Raw genomic sequence first — 17,060 nt, 5'->3', positions numbered from 1 at the left:
AAAACAAGACAAATTGGCCACCTTCTAAACCCACCATACCACAAAACTTTAAGTGTTAACTGACCACACTTAGGGCCAGATACTGCTTTGGAGTTCACAGAGAACAAATTACATTTATGTATATTAAATGTGCTCTTTAACAACCAAGTCAAAACATTTGTCTTGCAAACTCAACAAATACATTCATTGTCTCAATGAAAAGAAATAACTATAATCCAATTAAATATGCTTGAATATTCACTTATTATTGGTGATGGTTAATTTCATGTGTCCACTTGTCTAGGTCACAGAATCCATATATTTGGTCAAACATTGTTCTAGATGTTTTCACGAAGGTATTTTGGGTGAAATTAACATTTAAATTAATAGGCTTTGAGTAAAGCATACTACTCTCCCTAGTGGGGGTGGGCCTCGTCCAATCAGTTGAAGGCCTTACAAATAAAAAGGACATATACCCTCTGATAAAAAAGAAATTTTGCCAACAGACTGCCTTTGGACTCAAACTGCAATTCTCCCTTGGGTCTCTACCCTGCCAGCCTACCCCACAGATTTTGAACTTGTATCTCCACAGTTGTGTGAGCCAATTCCTTAAAAGAATTATCTCCTCTCTCTCTCTCTCTCTATCTCTCTGTCTCTCTGTCTCTCTCTCTCACACACACACGCGCACACACACACACACGCACACACACACACACATCCTGTTGGTTTTGTTTCTCTGGAGACCCCTAACAATGTACTGTTAATGCAGCATTTAAGTCATCTTTTCCAAATAATTAGTTTTACAATTACTAGAAACTAATAACCTGATAATGTTGTCTGTTTGAACCTTTATAAATTCAGAGGTATTTTCTAGCATTGCCCTCAAATCTTGTAGCAACTACTCTTCATTCCATAAGTATTTATTGAGTCCTCCCATAGCTCATCACACATCTTTGTATTTTGAATACAAAACTAGCCTACTACCTAAGCAAAAACTGTGGGGGTGCTGTGTAGGGAGATCCTTTACAGACACCCAGCTTAGGTCACTGAATCTTGACTTGTCACATAGACTGAATTAATCTGGACTCTGGGTTTATTGTCTTTACTGAGTCCCAAGTACAGTCCTTTCCATGGCTATCTGAATCTCAATCCAGTGGTTTATCAGTGGAGACATTCCAATGCTGAACAAAGCTCATCTGTCCTTCCTCTTCTTCAATTCAGATTTCAACAACCTGATATATATATATATATATATATATATATATATATATACACTCTTATTGATGTCTGTGGGGGGGGGTGCGGCTCTGTGTATATGCATATCCACACAAAACATTTGAGTTCTTATTTAACACAAACAAACTGTGCAACGGTCTTCTCATTTTCTTTATTCTGCCTCCTGGTTCTAAGGCAGCTGATCTTGTTAACAAGAGGTCTGTTCTTCCCTCAGTGACTGCATTTCTTGGAGAAAACTTGGTGAGCAAGCATCTGCCCCACTGCACATCAAGAACGTTCCAGACTTTGAGCCAGTTTATACCCTCAGGGCAGCACGTGCAGGCTCTTCTTGCTGTTCTTAGAACCAACGTTGGAATCAAGAACTGGCTCTTGAATTACTCCCAGCTGCCTGTATCCACCCTCCCCTGATCTGTGCTTCCCTAGTTATGCTTTACCATGAAATACTGTTTGGACTGGTTTCATAAAAAACACCTTGATTCTTCCCTCGATGACGGTAAGAATTGTGACAGAGTCTGAGGGTGTGAGTGATGATGGCAACATGGTAGCTGTCATTTCACACGCAGCCCAAAGAAGAGGGAAGGAGAGGCTGTCATGATCCTTTTCTTGGGCTGCTCGGATCTGATATCCTGACTTTATTAACCATAAGATAATAAGTTCTTACTTTTCCCATAAGGAAAAAAATACAAGTTCAGGTCTTTAAGGTAATGGCCCATCGCAATCCCTTAAAAGGCTTAACGAAGGTGAGCAAATCAAGCTACAGCATTTGCGGCTGCAGCTGATCCCAGGGCAGCACAGATACTGGTGAGTCACGGTGTCCTTAACACCCATTCTAGATTTTCCTTACCTTTGACAAACATTTTGATCGGGTTCAGTTGCGTGCCCCATGTGGTGACAGAGACCTTCACCCCTGAGGGGTTTCAGCCCTGAGTTGTTAGTCTTATTTAATCATTCTTGATGCAACTTCTGTTAATAGAGATTATTAGACTCAGTAATAAGAGAAGACCAAGAGAAGCCCCAGGGGATCCCCTGGGTTCTAGATAGACACACCTGTGTGTAGCAGCAGCCCTCATTCTCCAAGGGAATCATCATGGATCATGCCTTCCAGCACAGGAACTCCTTTTGTTGCCTGTAGGTTCACTGACATAGGGAGCCCAAAGTGGCCAGATGGCAGTTGTAGCCCCCAGTTCAGTGAAACTTATGGCAGAAGAGTTCCTGCCCTGAGATCTAAGACCTCTAAACTAGCAGAGACTAAGTTTGTGGAGATGAGAGTCTCAAATTCTGCAATTGTATCTGTGAGTCACTTGGATTTGTGGTGAAACAGAGTTAATCCTATTTCATATGGGTTGACTATCTATCTATCTATCTATCTATCTATCATCTATGTATCTATCTGATCAATTACACCAGGAAGGACAATACTCCAAGCCCACAAGGTGTTGTCCCTTTGCTGGCACCTTAGCTGAGACTTCTACAGGCCATTCCACTATTCTATCAAGGTGGATGCTTCTGAGCGATGAAATACACGCTAAAACTAGTGAACTACACAGTCATGAGCCTGGTATTACACTTCCTTTGCTGTAAAATAAGTCCTTTACTCTGAGCAAATGTCATTTATCTGTGAGTAGGTCAGACATTTTGTAGGTCCTTAGATGGTAGTGTTTGCAGAGTTACTGTGGGCAGGAAGGCAAACCTGTCTCCAGAGTATCATTTAAGGTAAGTATGAATCACTAATTTTACTAAGGGATCTGATGTAACTGACCTGCTACTAACTGACTGGCAGGTCTTTCCAAGACTGAGGCCGTGTCAAATGCTCAGCGTCATTCTCTGATCCTGGAAGTAGAGAATTCAGTAGCAGCAGGAGCTAGATCCGCCTTAGTGAGAGGGAACCCATGGGTTTTGATCCATGCTTAGTTTCCATCCGTGGCACCATGGCTTCATGGCCCCGTGGCAAACAGAAGCACTAGATGACTCAATAAGCAGCTGACCAATTCATTGTCTACTTGGTTGTTGAAAGCTTTGTACAAGATAGTTGATCTCTAGTAGGTTTTAATATGTGATAAAAGATCTGCATGTACTGTGTTCACTCCCATTAGCCTATGTACATACATTTCTGCTGGCCATTCTTGTCTCATGTCTCTGTGCCTTGTTCCTTGTAAGTACTGATCATCTTATCAAATCATTTCCCACTGATCAGGAGTCAGGATATATTCCTTCCTCAGGCTACTTCTCCTTCAATATGAAATGGATAATCAAGTGTATTGCTCTTAAATCTGCCCAGTGGGAAGATTTCTTTTAACCACTTGCCTTCTGGGGCAGTCTCGAGGAGGGCTTTTGTACGGTAGTGGCTCAGTCCTGGCTAGGACCAACATATTACACCTACATATTTGTGAACCGTATCCAAGTCCTTCCTACCTCTGTCAGTTGGCCACAGGGAATCCCCAGTGATGCCATAGATGTAGATTAAAGGAAAGGTAATGGTACAACAGAGTTAGGGGAAACGAACCTGGGCCACTTGTCTATATAATTTACTCAGGTGTTCTGGACTGACTTCAGTCTAATCCTGAATGTACCCCTTCCATTTTGGAATGGACTACTGTCATACCCATGTGGCCTTAGACTTGGTGGATCTGATAACACTCAGCTCACGATGGGCAGCTCTATTTCATAGTCATTTGGTATTCCATGTTGAGGACTAAATTTTTATTTGTGAAAACTGTCATGCTATCTAAGTAGGGACTTGTTCTCTCCCACAAAAGATATGGCCTTTACTCCCAAATCTTTAAGTATCTGTTTTATGATTCTTCTAATGAGACTTTTAAGAAGTTATATGCAATATTCTTACCCACAGACACCTTTAGAACTTTCAAACCAGATGAGTCATATGGCTTGCGTGGCAGGACAGCTTTCACTGCAGCCTGAACTTGCTACAGGTCCCTTCTTCCTCTGGGCAACATGGAAATTGGCCCTTCCTCTGTACATAAGTATAATTAGATAAAATGAGAGAGAGAATCCGACATTCTAGCGGGTTGTCTATCCATCTCACTGCTGGGAACGTCCTGATCTTCCATCACCAGCGGTCCTTGTGGATCAAGGCATTCCCCTGGCCAACGGGGCAGACCTTGAGAAGCACAAGTGTCCTCATATAAGACTTCAGATGAGATCACTGAAATGTCTCAGGACAAGTAGAAGTCCTTCTCTTCTGGGGAAGGAGAAAGGGCTGTTTCTGCTAGCCGGGAGGGGCCGGGACTCTTGTACCTTCACAATGATCAGGCTTGTCTACTCATATGCGCTCATTCCAGGTCTCAGTCTCCTGCTCCTTCCCTATTAGGGCTCTCACTTTGACATGGGAGCGTTTGGAGGCTGTGCATTTTGTCTCCTTTGTAGGTTTGCCACCCAGAACATGTGATCCTGGACATGATTTTCTTCCTTGTCTTTCTTGCATCTGCAGGAGACAAGCTGTGTAGAAGCCCTTTGGCTTTCACAGCATGCTTTAAGTGGGCAATTAGCTTCTCTGAGCCTGTTAATTCCTTTTTTGCAAATCTTCCAGTGCCATCAAAAGCAGCCATCCTACAAGACAATCCTTATAATTATCATTTCTCCTTTACTGATGAAGGACAGCAGCCACGTGACATACCAATAGCTTGCCAATTAAACCCAGGTGAACATTTTAGCAACTGTGACATCAGTGCATTCCAGGGATGAGTGACGCCCAGTTTACCACCATATATGGGGGCCCAGAATTCTATACTGAAGGTCTGCTTTCTAAGGGTACTCCGTGTACCACTGTCTTGGCCTGGATTCCTTAGAAAACAGGACCTGAGGCCAAATGTTGTTATGTTAACACTCTGCCGAAATCCCAGGGGAAAAAGAGAACTAATGCAGGGAAGAAGGAAGAGCCATCACAGGGAAGTTCATGACCAAGCTAGGCAGAGCTTCACTGCAAACACATTAGTTGCTCAGTCTTGAGCAGACATCTCCAGAGGTACTATACAAAAGTAATTGCATTTGGAACAGTTTGGGGCGGGGGGGGGGGGAGCAGGAGGAGGGAAACAACTTAAGCACAGATGGTCTCTCGTTTCTTGTCTCCCATTGGTCAGAGTTCATCCATTGTGTCAATTTCCCCCCAAGTCAAGTGGCATCAATACCGCCTCCAGGAAGCCACTGGAGCTTCCGAAGGCCCAATCCAGGCAGTGTGTGGTCACAGTGTCTGTCTTCCTCAGTTAGTTGTGTCTGTTAAAGCTTCTCAGCTGTGGTGATAACTCCAGCATCAGCTACCAGGCCTTAAGGCTGCAAGAATGGGTAGGAGGCTGCTAGGCCCTTCCTGGTTGGCCTTCCAAAGCCAGGCTCTGGAAAATAGGAGAGAATGAGTGGATCTGGGTGGCACATAAACCGGGCCTAGTATATTCATTTTCCCTTCGAGGAAATAAAGCTTGATTTTAAAGTTAAAACCCCCTTTGTTTTTAAAGTGTATTTATTTATTTTAAGAGAGAGGGAGAGCATGTGCATGCAGGGGAGGGGCAGAGAGAGAGGGAGAGAGAGAGGGTCTCAAGCAGGCTCCATGCTGTCAGTGCAGAGCCTGACGCAGGGCTGGAACTCATTAACTGTGAGATCATGACCTGAGCCAAAATCGAGACAGATGCTTAACTGACTGAGCCACCCAGGCACCCCAAGTTAAACCCACTCCTTAATGGTATAGCAAGTCAGTGTTCAACTTCTCTTAATGAGAACCTTTCCTCTTTTTAAAATTTTACAGACTCACAGGACTGGAAAGTTCTGGGATAATCATTTGGCTCAGCCGCCGTATTTTTCAGATGAGAAGCATGAGCTTTAGAACACTTAGGTGACACTTTCAAGTCACGTGGAAAATGGAAGAGAGAGACTGCCCACCTCCATCTCAGGCTTCAGTCCACAATGTCATGAGGCAGGTGAAGGGGGAGAGTTGTTGGTACCCCCACTTTTGCCTTTATCAACGATTTTTGATGGTGTTGGTTTCATGAGGTAATGTCTAGAAGCTATTTTAAGAACATTTGAGAAAAGATGTCATGTAATTTTGAAGCAATATTGTTGGTTTTGGAACACAAAATTTGAAAACAATACTAGCCAGAATTGTTGTTGAATCAAAGTGAACTTTATGAGAATCTACATTTCCGGAAGCAAGCCCTGGTCTTTGGAAATGAAAAAGAATATGATACAGAGGGGAAGTGCAATAAACAGAGGTGAGTGTGTCAGATAGAGTTATCGCCTTTCTTTAATTCTACAGATTTCCTCGACTCACAATGGGTTTACATCTCAATAAACCTGTCATAAGTTGAAAATATCGTTAAGTCGAAAATGCATTTAATATACCTAACGAACCCAATGTCATAGCTTAGCCTAGCCCACCTTAAATGTGTTCAGAACACTTACATTAGCCTATAGTTGGGCAAAATCACCTAACACAAAGCCTATTTTATAATAAAGTGTGGAATATCCCACGTAATGCGTTGAATACTGTACTGAAAGTGAACAACAGAATGGTTGTCTGGGTACAGAAGGGTCTTAAGCATATGGGTTGTTACCCCCATGATGGCAGGGCTGACCAAGAGCTATGGCTCACGGCGCTGCCAAAGGTCAAGAGTATCATACCACATATCACTAGCCTGGGACAAGATCAAATTCGAAATTCGAAGTACGGTTTTCTACTGAATGTGTTTTACTTTTGCACCAGAAAAATCTAAGTCAAACCATTGTAAGTCAGGGACTGTCTGTAAAGTGTTTGTGTTAAACAACTCTGAAGGATTGGTGCAGAGGTCTTCTTCCTGTGATCTTGTGTTCAGACCCAAATGGAAACACAGCATGCTGCCCTTTCTGCCCTCTTTAGCACAGCGATGGCGGCAGCATTCATAGCTGTCACGAAGGAAAAATATGCTCCTTGAGCAGAAACCCCTTGTTCCTTGAAAATAGCCCCATTCTTAGCAAATCTGCTTGCTTTCCCGTTGGTGGGTACATTGACTTCGGTGCCCTCCTGACATGAGCACTGACAGTATAAAGACCTGAACTCTTTCTTCTGACAGCCTCCATTTCTAGAGTTACTGAAGCTACCTTCGATGTACTGGTCTCCTCTCATTGTATGTGCTCCCAATAACATCCTTTTTGTTTTTATTTCTCGTCTAAGAAAATTAAAAAAAAATAATTCTGGCTTGCTCAAATCTGTTTCCTATCATGTCTTAAATTAGCCTGGCACCAATCTGTTTGAATATCTGCCCCGGCTCTGTGGGAGGAAACTGATGAGCTGGCCTTGAATTTCCACCAGTGGATGCCAACCACGGTGTATCCTGGCGAGAGTTTCGGCTCCTTTTTGCCAAGGGCAGAGTTTCACTTCTGATTTCACAGAGAATCAAACCCTGAATGAGAAGACAGCTACAGACAGGAGGGAAAACAGCATCTCTTCAATCTGTCAGCTCTCTTCTCCTTCCATCCCTCTCCACCACAGAAGGATCCATTGATATGCAGCAGGAAAAATACAGATGAAGTGCAATTCAGTGAAGTGTGGGGAAAAAAAAAAAAAAAAACCTAGGTAGTTTCCAGACAAGGCTGTCACATTAGCAGTGCAAGTAAAGCATTTCAACTAGAAAGGATTTTCCACCGAAAGGATTCTCGCTTCCAGGGCCTGCCAGGTGCTACGCTAGATGCTAAAAACCTCTCCTTCAATGGAAGGAATAGCACACTTGCTTTTGTGCATGCAGAGTTTCCTATTTTACCTCTTTTAGTCTGAGAAAGACTATTGCCCTTCTGTGGCACAATCATGCTGAAGACTGAGAAATATATAATCATGCACTCTTTTTGTTGTTGCTTGAGTTATGCAGGGTGTTCTTTCCAGTGAATTCTTCTTTGGAGCCTTTCTGAAATGTCAGGTCTATGACCTCCTGCCCAGGAAAATCCATTACGGACTTGCACAGACGGAGCCAAAAAAATAAGACTTTCCCCACTAATGGGGACTGAGCAGGGGCTGCAGAATTGAACCCTCTGCAAGTGCTTTTTTGGCTTTCTCTCCCCTTCCTTTTATAGTAAGGAAGTTTGTTGAATGCACATGTTTCTCAGAGCTGAGAGGTGTGGGAAAGCCCACAGAAGTCCGGGAGGGACAATCTCCAAGTCTTAAATAGATATTGAAGGATTCTCTGCCTCTCCTTGAGTATACACCCTTAGTGGAGCGATCTGAGTAACAGCACTAGAGATATTCCTGGGTGCCTCTGGGATTAGAACAGATATTGGGGGGCCCGACCTCCTACACGACCACGGATGCAGAGTGATAACCAAAACGAGGAGCAGGAATGCTCGTGAGCGCTATGCACGAGGATAGATGAACCATCTTGTATGTGTATGTACAAATACAAAGCTGTAGCATGATATAACTGGGGTACTGGCCTTGATACAGTCTCCTGATCATATTTATATGTATAGTAATGGTGTTACTCATAAAATATAAATTCCTTTAAAAAGGATATATGATAAGAAATGAAGGATATTTACGAAAGTATATGCATGGAAGAATTAATTATGATACGAACATGGCAAAAACCAAGAGTAAATTGTATTACGGCATAGCTCTTAAAGGCATGCTATTCAAGTTATTGTCAGTGGTGAGAATGGAAGTGATTTTATTTTATTTTCCTTACTTTCATTTCTATATTTTTTCATGTTTTCTACAATTAAATAGTACCCTTATGATAAAAATATAAACCATCTAAAAAAAGAAAAGAACATTTTCCTTTGGGTATGATAGGAACACAGCCTGAGAGTGAACATACAAATATCTTGAATGGTCAGAATTACCTTTTCTTTCTTTCTTTCTTTCTTTCTTTCTTTCTTTCTTTCTTTCTTTCTTTCTCCTCCTCCTTCTCCTCCTCCTCCTCCTCCTCCTCCTCCTCCTTCTTCTTCTTCTTTTCTTCTTCTTCTTCTTCTTCTTCTTCTTCTTCTTCTTTTTAGAGAGAGAGAGCAAGAGCAGGGTAAGGCAGAGGAGAGAGAGAGAGGGAGAGAGAGAATCTTAAGCAGGCTCCACATTTAGCATGGAGCCAGACGCAGGGCTCAATCTCACTACCCTGAGATCATGACTTGAGCCAAAATCAAGAGTTGGACACTTAGCCAATTGAGCCACCCAGGTGCCCCTCAGAATTACCTTTAAAATGGCCTGGTTTAGGAGGCTGGCATGTATTGTTAGTTTGGTTGTTACTACCTCAATCATGTACACATATACATACATATATATATATATATATATATATATATATATGAACTGAGGTAATTATAAGTTCACATGCCATTATAAGAAACAAGGCAGAAAGATCCCTTGTACACTTTACCCAGTTTCCCCCAATGGTAACCTTTTGCTAAACTATAAACTATATTATAAATTAATATAATATCACAACCAGAATATTAACATTGACACAAAATACCAATCTTATTCAGATTTTCCCAGTTTTACTTCTGCTCGTGTGTGTGTGTGTGTGTGTGTGTGTGTGTGCGTGTGTGTTAAGTTCTATATGATCTGATCACCTGTGTAGGTCTGTGGCTACCACAGCTAAGAGACTGAACAGTTTCAACACCAAAAGTATCCTTTCTGTTATTGCTCTCTTATCACCCCACTCACCTCCCTTGTCTCCCCAGTCTCTCATCTAGGGCAACCACTAATCTGGTCCCATTTCTAAAGTTTTGTCATTTCAAAGATTGCTCTATAAATGTCCACTATGTAACTTTGTGGGATCTGCTGTTTTCACTCAGCATACATCCCTAGAGAGCCCAACCCCTATTGGTACCGCCATCACAGTAGTCTGCTTCTTTTTATTCCTGAGCAGTGTTCCATGTTGTGTATGGAACACAGTTTAAGCATTCACCTATTGAGGGACATCTGGGTTGATTCATAGTTTGGGCTGTTACAAGTAAAGCTATGAATATTTTCTATACAGGTTTTTGTGTGACCATGTTTTTCATTTTTCTGAAATAAATACTTCAGTAGCACAATTCCTGGATCAAAAGACAGTTGCATATTTTGCTTCATAAGAAACCTCCAAACTGTGTTCCAAAGTGGCTGTATCATTTTTTATTCCCAACAGCGATGTATGAGTTACCCAGTTTCCCCACATTCTCCCCAGCATTTGGTATTATCAGTTTTTAAAACACTTTTTAAATGTTTATTTATTTTTGAGACAGAGAGAGAGAGAGAGAGAGAGAAAGAGAATGAGTGCGGGAGGGGCAGACAGAATCTGAAGCAAGCTCCAGGCTCTGAGCTGTCAGCACAGAGTTCGATGCAGGGCTCAAATTCACACACTGTAAGATCATGACCTGAGCTGAAGTCAGACGCTTAACCAAGATGACCCAGGAATGATCACTTTTTTATGTTAGTCATTCTGGTAGGGGTGTGATATCTCACTTGTGGTTCCAATGTGCACTTCCCGAATGTCCAATGATGTTGAACATCTCCATGAGCTTATTTGCCTTCTATATATCTTCTTTGGTGAAATGTCTATTAGTGTCTTTTTGGCCCTTTTCCAATTGGATTTTTTTAACTCATGAGTTTTGAGAACTCTTGACCCATGATAGGTATTAGTCCTTTGCTATATACGTGATTTGCAAATATTTTCTCTCAGTCTGTATCTTTTCTTTCTTTCATTTCTATCCTTTTCACATGGGCTCTCATAGAGCAAGAATTTTAAATTTTATCATGCCTGATTTATTGATATTTCCTTTTATGGACTGTGTTTTTGATGCAGAATCTAAGAACTCTTTACCTAGTCTTAGGTCTCAAACACTCTCTACTATGTTTTTTTCTAAATGTTTTATAGTTTTATATGTCACATTTAAGTCTATAATCCATTTTGAGTTAATTTTTACAGAGTGTGAGGTTTAGGTCAAGTCTTCTTTCTTTTCTTCTTCTTCTTCTTCTTTTTTTTTTTTTTTTTGGCCTTTTATTGAATTGCTTTTGCACCTTTGTCAAAAATCAGTTGGGTATATTTGTGTGCGTCTATTCCTGGGTGTCAAGAGCATTTTTAAACAGCATCCAACTTCACCTGGAGAGATGGAGAATGAGAAGTCACCACTTCACTGTGCATGAAAAGGGAGGGCTCTCTGTGGGGTTATTAGTGTAATAGAGCCAAACGGAGAATCAGTGAGTGAGCACACAACCTAGCCTACAGAGGGAACATCTGCTTGGAAATTGTTGAAACATCAGGTCTGAGCTTTAAAAAAAATCCCTCTTGCTTAAGGCATACAGTGGAAGATTATAGTGAGTTCTCTGCCCTCCCATTGTTTCTCACTGTTTTATCACTTAAAGGAAATGGAGCTGTTTTGATTCCTCACTATTTTCTCTTATAGATGATCAAAGACTAATTTTTAGGATATCTCTTTGAGCTTTCAGTGTCCACCAGAGGCTACAATGATCACCTTCAAAGTGGTGGTTTCCCCTCTCAGTCCCCTGCTGCTCACGTATTTGCAAATGTCCAGACTTGTGGCTGAGTGGGGTGCCTCTCAGATTTTCCCTCTAAGAGGTCCCTATGAATCTGGGGGACCCCATGAATCATTTTCAAAAATCCTAGTTATGACCCACTTACCTCAGGCAGCTGTCTCACTATATTTTTTTTGAATCAGTATGATTAACATGACTTTGTCTTAAACTTATTCACATTCTTTGACATCGGAGAGGTCTTTGAGGGATAAATGATCTGTAACCTTGAATTTTCCCCGACCATAATTACTGTCACCTTTGCTCTTTTAACCTTTCTTTCAGGCATTTAACTCTTTATACTCAGAATAACCTACAACGTGGATGTATGCACACAACAAATACTTAGAAATTTTCTTAATTAATATAAAGGGAATAAATCACCTTTCTCTCCTCCTTCTCCATAAGATATTTATACCACCCCGTCCTTTGACATTTTCCCGTGAGAGCCTCTCGCTTCCTTGTTCATGTGTCTCATAACACAAATGAGAAAAAAATCTCATCCTCTTGTGTGTGTGTTTCTCTCTCTTTCTCCCTTTGTGTCTTCCTCTTCCTCATTACATTTTCTTCATATTTCTTCGTGTCTTCCTTTCAGCAAGGGTAATGAATTACAACTTCTGTGGTGCGAAATATTTATGAGGACCGAAGAAGGTATTTCCTTCATAGATCCTTAAAATTCTGGCTTCTTCGACTACATGAAAATAGTTTGCACATGCAGGTCAAATTAATTCTCAAACTTCCAACAGTGGTAAATGGCACTTGTTATTCAATCAGTCCATTAACAACTGTTTACTATCAACCTACTGTGTGGAAGGTATAGTGTGGGCACTGGAAGTTATGAAACAATGTGATCTTCTGGGCATCTTTGGTTCATCCCAATCCAGGCCAGTCTCATTGTCCTGAGGAGCCCATGGGGAGGTCAGTGAAGACACACAAAGGCACACTCACTCATGGGACACTTCATGTGAAATGTATGGCAAAAGCTTCTCATAGGAAAACACCCCTGTAATCCTGGACCTTTTCTGCTTAGACCACAAGGCATTTGGCTTTGCTAAATCATGCCCTATGGTGATCCCTGCAGTTTCTTTGACCTCTTAAACAAATCCACCAAATAGTCAAATGAACAGTTATTTCTCAAGAGATAATTTCCAGTCCTTAAGAATTAACATGCTAAGGGCTTTGATACATAATCTAATTTAATCTTCACCTTGAAGTCAGTAATTTTATTATCCCCATTTTATAAATATATATATTTTTAATTTTTTAAATGTTTATTCATTTTTGAGAGAGAGAGAGACAGACAGAGCACAAGTGGGGGAGGGTAAAAGAGAGAGGGAGACCCAGAATCCAAAGCAGGCTCCAGGCTCTGAGCTGCGAGCACAGAGCCCAATGTGGGGCTCAAACTCAGGAACCACGAGATCATGACTTGAACCAAAGTCAGATGCTTACCCGACTGAACCACCCAGGCGCCCGTATTGTCTCCACTTTATAGGTGAAGAAACTGAAGCATAGAGAGTGTGGAAACAAATGAAGGTGACCCAAATGAGAACAAGCACAGGCTATTCATTCAGAACTTGGTGTAGCAAAGGAGTCAGTCTGCATCACTTGCGTGTGGCAGAGACTCAAAGGCAAGTAGAAGGGTGGGAAAACTTTTCAGTGGAGAAAAGGGATGGTTTCAGGTCTGCCTTGCTTTGAGGCTGTTGGCATAGGGAAGCTGTGGACAAGCTAACTAGAAGCAATCATCCTATGTGATTGATTGTGGGACCGTATTTGGCTTTCTTTGGTTTTTCTTTCTAAGTTGGAAGTGGGGGCAATAATTATGGAAGTTGTCAGATATCAGCCAAGTCCTGACCATTTGAAGTCAATTGTTACAGAGGTATTATTTGGTTTTGTGAGCTGCTTGCTAGAGATAATGATCTGACTTCCTGGACTGGTTACTATAGGCAATAGGTTGGCTTTCTGGGCTGTTTGCTGCGGACTGTTGGTCAGACTTCTATTTTTATATATTGTCTGGTCATTGTTCATCTATATAATGATGAGCCTTTCAAGAGTTTAAGCAGCTTCTCCATCAACATATAACAAGATTAAGGTTCAAACTCATGATGCAATGAGAGCATTAATTTTACCACCTCAATATAGTCTGTGGAAGGATCCCCAGGGAAATGGTGGCAGAGACAGTCAAGTTGGCAAATATGGTTGCACTTCACCTGACACCTGCTAGTGGACACTGTTGGTTGTTTACCCCTACAACCCCAATCCTCCTTCCTAAACAAACCCTAATTTTATTTAGGTATTAAGTACTTTTGCCATGAAGCCAGATTGCCTCAGGAGAATTGACTGCTTCTCTCACTCCAAGAACCCTAATTTTTCTAAGCCAAACAGTGGGTGGCATTGCCTTGGTCACTTTTTGCCTCTACCCCCATGTGGAGCTAATTTGGCCCAGAAAGAATGAAGAGGGTGGGTGGATTCGTTTCTATCTGGGTGGTAACAAAGGGGCACATACGTACCTTTTGCTACTGGTTGCCATCCCTGACTATAACAGCAACTAATCTTATGTGAAGTCAACCCTGTGGGGAACAGAATCAGAAGGCAAGAGACATCAATGAACTAGTGGCTTGACCAATTCTGCAGCTGCCCCTCCTCTTGATTTCTATTACATGAAGTAATAAATTTCTTCTTTGTTTAAGCCAGTTCGAGTTGGGCATTCTGATACAGAGAGCCAAAAGTACCCTAGTGAACACAGCAGCCTAGCAACGAATCTTTGCCTTCATACTCTGTCTCAAGTCCAGTGGCAAAGCCTTTGGACATTCAGCAAGATGGCTAAGAGTCATTGCACTGGGCACAGAACATCTGCATTGCAATTCAGCTTCACCTCTTGCTAATAGCTGACTTCAGGCAAGCTACTTAATTTCCCTGTACTTCACCATTTTGTGAGTAAACTAAAGATAATGATAACATCCAACTTACAGGATTGTGCTGATTATAAGACCTGAAATGTGTCAGGTGCTCAGAACAGTGCCTGGATCATTGTAAGAGCTAGAATGGTGTTCAATGTTGGTATTATGAGAGACTCAGCAAATATTCCCTTACCTTTGTTTCTTCCAGAATTAAAAAAAAAAAGAAACTTTCTTTTTATCGTTCAAAACCTTAAAATCATTTTCATCACTGAAGCCAATGAGTCCAGTTCAATGTTTTTGCCTCTGCTTCAAATGTATAGCCAGGCTCCAGCATCCCAGGAGCCAGCACATCAAAAGGGGCCACTCTGCCTCTTTCTTTATGTGCCTCATGTTCTGACAGCTCATGACTCACCTTTGCTTTCACTCTGCCTCTTCTAATGTTTTTTTAACCATCTTAATAACTACCATGTCAACATCTTTCCTTTAAAAATTGTTGAAAAGCCACCACTTTTAGACAGTGTGTTCTGAGGGAGCTGACATGTAGTCCATTTGTGATTACATCAATGTTCTGTCTCCTTTTTCAGTGGGGAATGTTCAATAAAGAAATGAGAACCTACTACTCAAGTGCTCACACTGTGCCAGGTACTTTGCTTAGACAATACATTTCTATTAATGACATACACACAAATTGAGTGGTTTTCTCTTTTGAGGGTTTTGTGTCAGTCAGAATAACCTGGGTTATATATGAGTAACAAACAAGCCCCCAATTCTTGTTATTTTAAAATAACAGAGGCCTGTCTCTCCCTTCAACCTACATGTCCTCCTCGAATAAATGTGGGTGGAGGTTCAGTGTTCTGTATCAAGGGTCGGCATAGTTTTGCTTAGAGGGCCATTTGGTAAGCATTCTAGGCTTTCAGGCTATATAGTCTCTGTCCCAACAACTCAATTCTGCCATTGTCACTGGAAAGCATACATAGACAAATGGGTATGGCTGTATTCCAATAGAACTTTATTTATGAAAGTAGGCAGCCAACCTGGGGGCTATAGTTTGCTGATCTGTACTCTACATAACCTCATTCTGGCACCCAGGCTGGTGGAGACTCTGTCACTTGGAGTGCCACCCAGCCAGCTGGTGCAAGGAGAGAAGACCATGGAGAATCATGCACCAGCTCTTACATGCCTTACCCAGGAGTAACCTGTATCCCTTGCATGTACATTTTGTTGATTATAGAAGATCACATGGCCACATGTAAGTTCAGCACAGGGAGATAGTAAGGCAGTCCTCTGTGGGTCTAGAAGAGGAGGACCACAGACACTGACCAGCGGCAGTGATGTCTATTGCATATTACATCATTCTTCCATTCATCTCTTTCTGTGGCTCCATTTTTGCTGCGCTGTTATAAATGAGTTATAAGCAGTGGTTTTGTCTATGTTCTTACAGGTGTATTAGTCAATTTCTAGATAAACTGGGCCTCTTCCTCTTTTTCTTGCTTTTCTTGCTCAGCTTCTAGGCTTGTTATTACTCAGCAACCAGAGCACTAAAGAGCCAGATGGAAAATGATGAATGAAATGCAAATTCATCCACCTCAGAGGTAGTTGGCTTTGTGCTACCACCTAGGAAAGTTTCTTCTGGGGCTCACTGTCAGGTTCAGGGTGGGGCATGCATAAATTTGCATATTATTGATAATATGCAAATAAATTAGATAATTCTAATTTATATAATCTATTCAAAGTAACCATTCTTTGTGGCAATATCTGCCTTGTGTTGGACAGCTGTGTGTATTAGAAGTGTGTGTGTGGGTGTAGGATAAATATTAAAGAACCAATTTGGTCAACTTTTTCCATAGTTTAATTTACATCTCATTATCATCGTATTTTCCTCTATTTCCTCTTTACATTTTCTCTCTCTTTTCTCTTAATGAGCCCACAATTTTTTGTAGAGTCAAAGTTAGGTTGGAGACAGTGGGAGTTAAGGATAACTTTTTAGTCAAATTCCCTTTGCCTGTGTGCCTGATCATACCTTTCTCCAAATTTCTTTCTCTCATCCATTCATCTACCCATCCAACATCTGAATGAGTACCTACTATTTGCCAGGCCCTGTGCTAGGCATGTAATGGGGCTATAACTGCGACTAAGAGACACAGTCCTTGCCCTCATGCAGCTGAAAACTTGAGTGAAAAAAAGATTGTGATAATTGATGAAAGAACCAAGGAATCCTGGAAGTTGGGGATGGTAACAGAGCATGTGGTGGGGACGTCAATCTCCTGGAAGGTGAGGCATCGGAGGGGAGAGTTCTGATTACTTTGCATGAGTGGAGGCACTATTAAGGGATTTTATTCGAATATTTTTGTTCTTTAACCTTTTGCTTCCATTGTTTATACCACTGCTGTCTTTTGCTCTGTTTGGAGAACGGCATATAGCCAGCAAGTTCTCAGAAGATTTCCCGTTTGTAATAGGTTTCTCATTTATCT

The sequence above is a fragment of the Lynx rufus genome, unplaced genomic scaffold, assembly GCF_022079265.1.
Source record: "Lynx rufus isolate CCGP_SWC_20201006 ecotype Redwood Valley unplaced genomic scaffold, mLynRuf1.p SCAF_2, whole genome shotgun sequence".
Classification (NCBI taxonomy): domain Eukaryota; kingdom Metazoa; phylum Chordata; class Mammalia; order Carnivora; family Felidae; genus Lynx; species Lynx rufus.
This window is presented reverse-complemented; position numbering follows the sequence as displayed.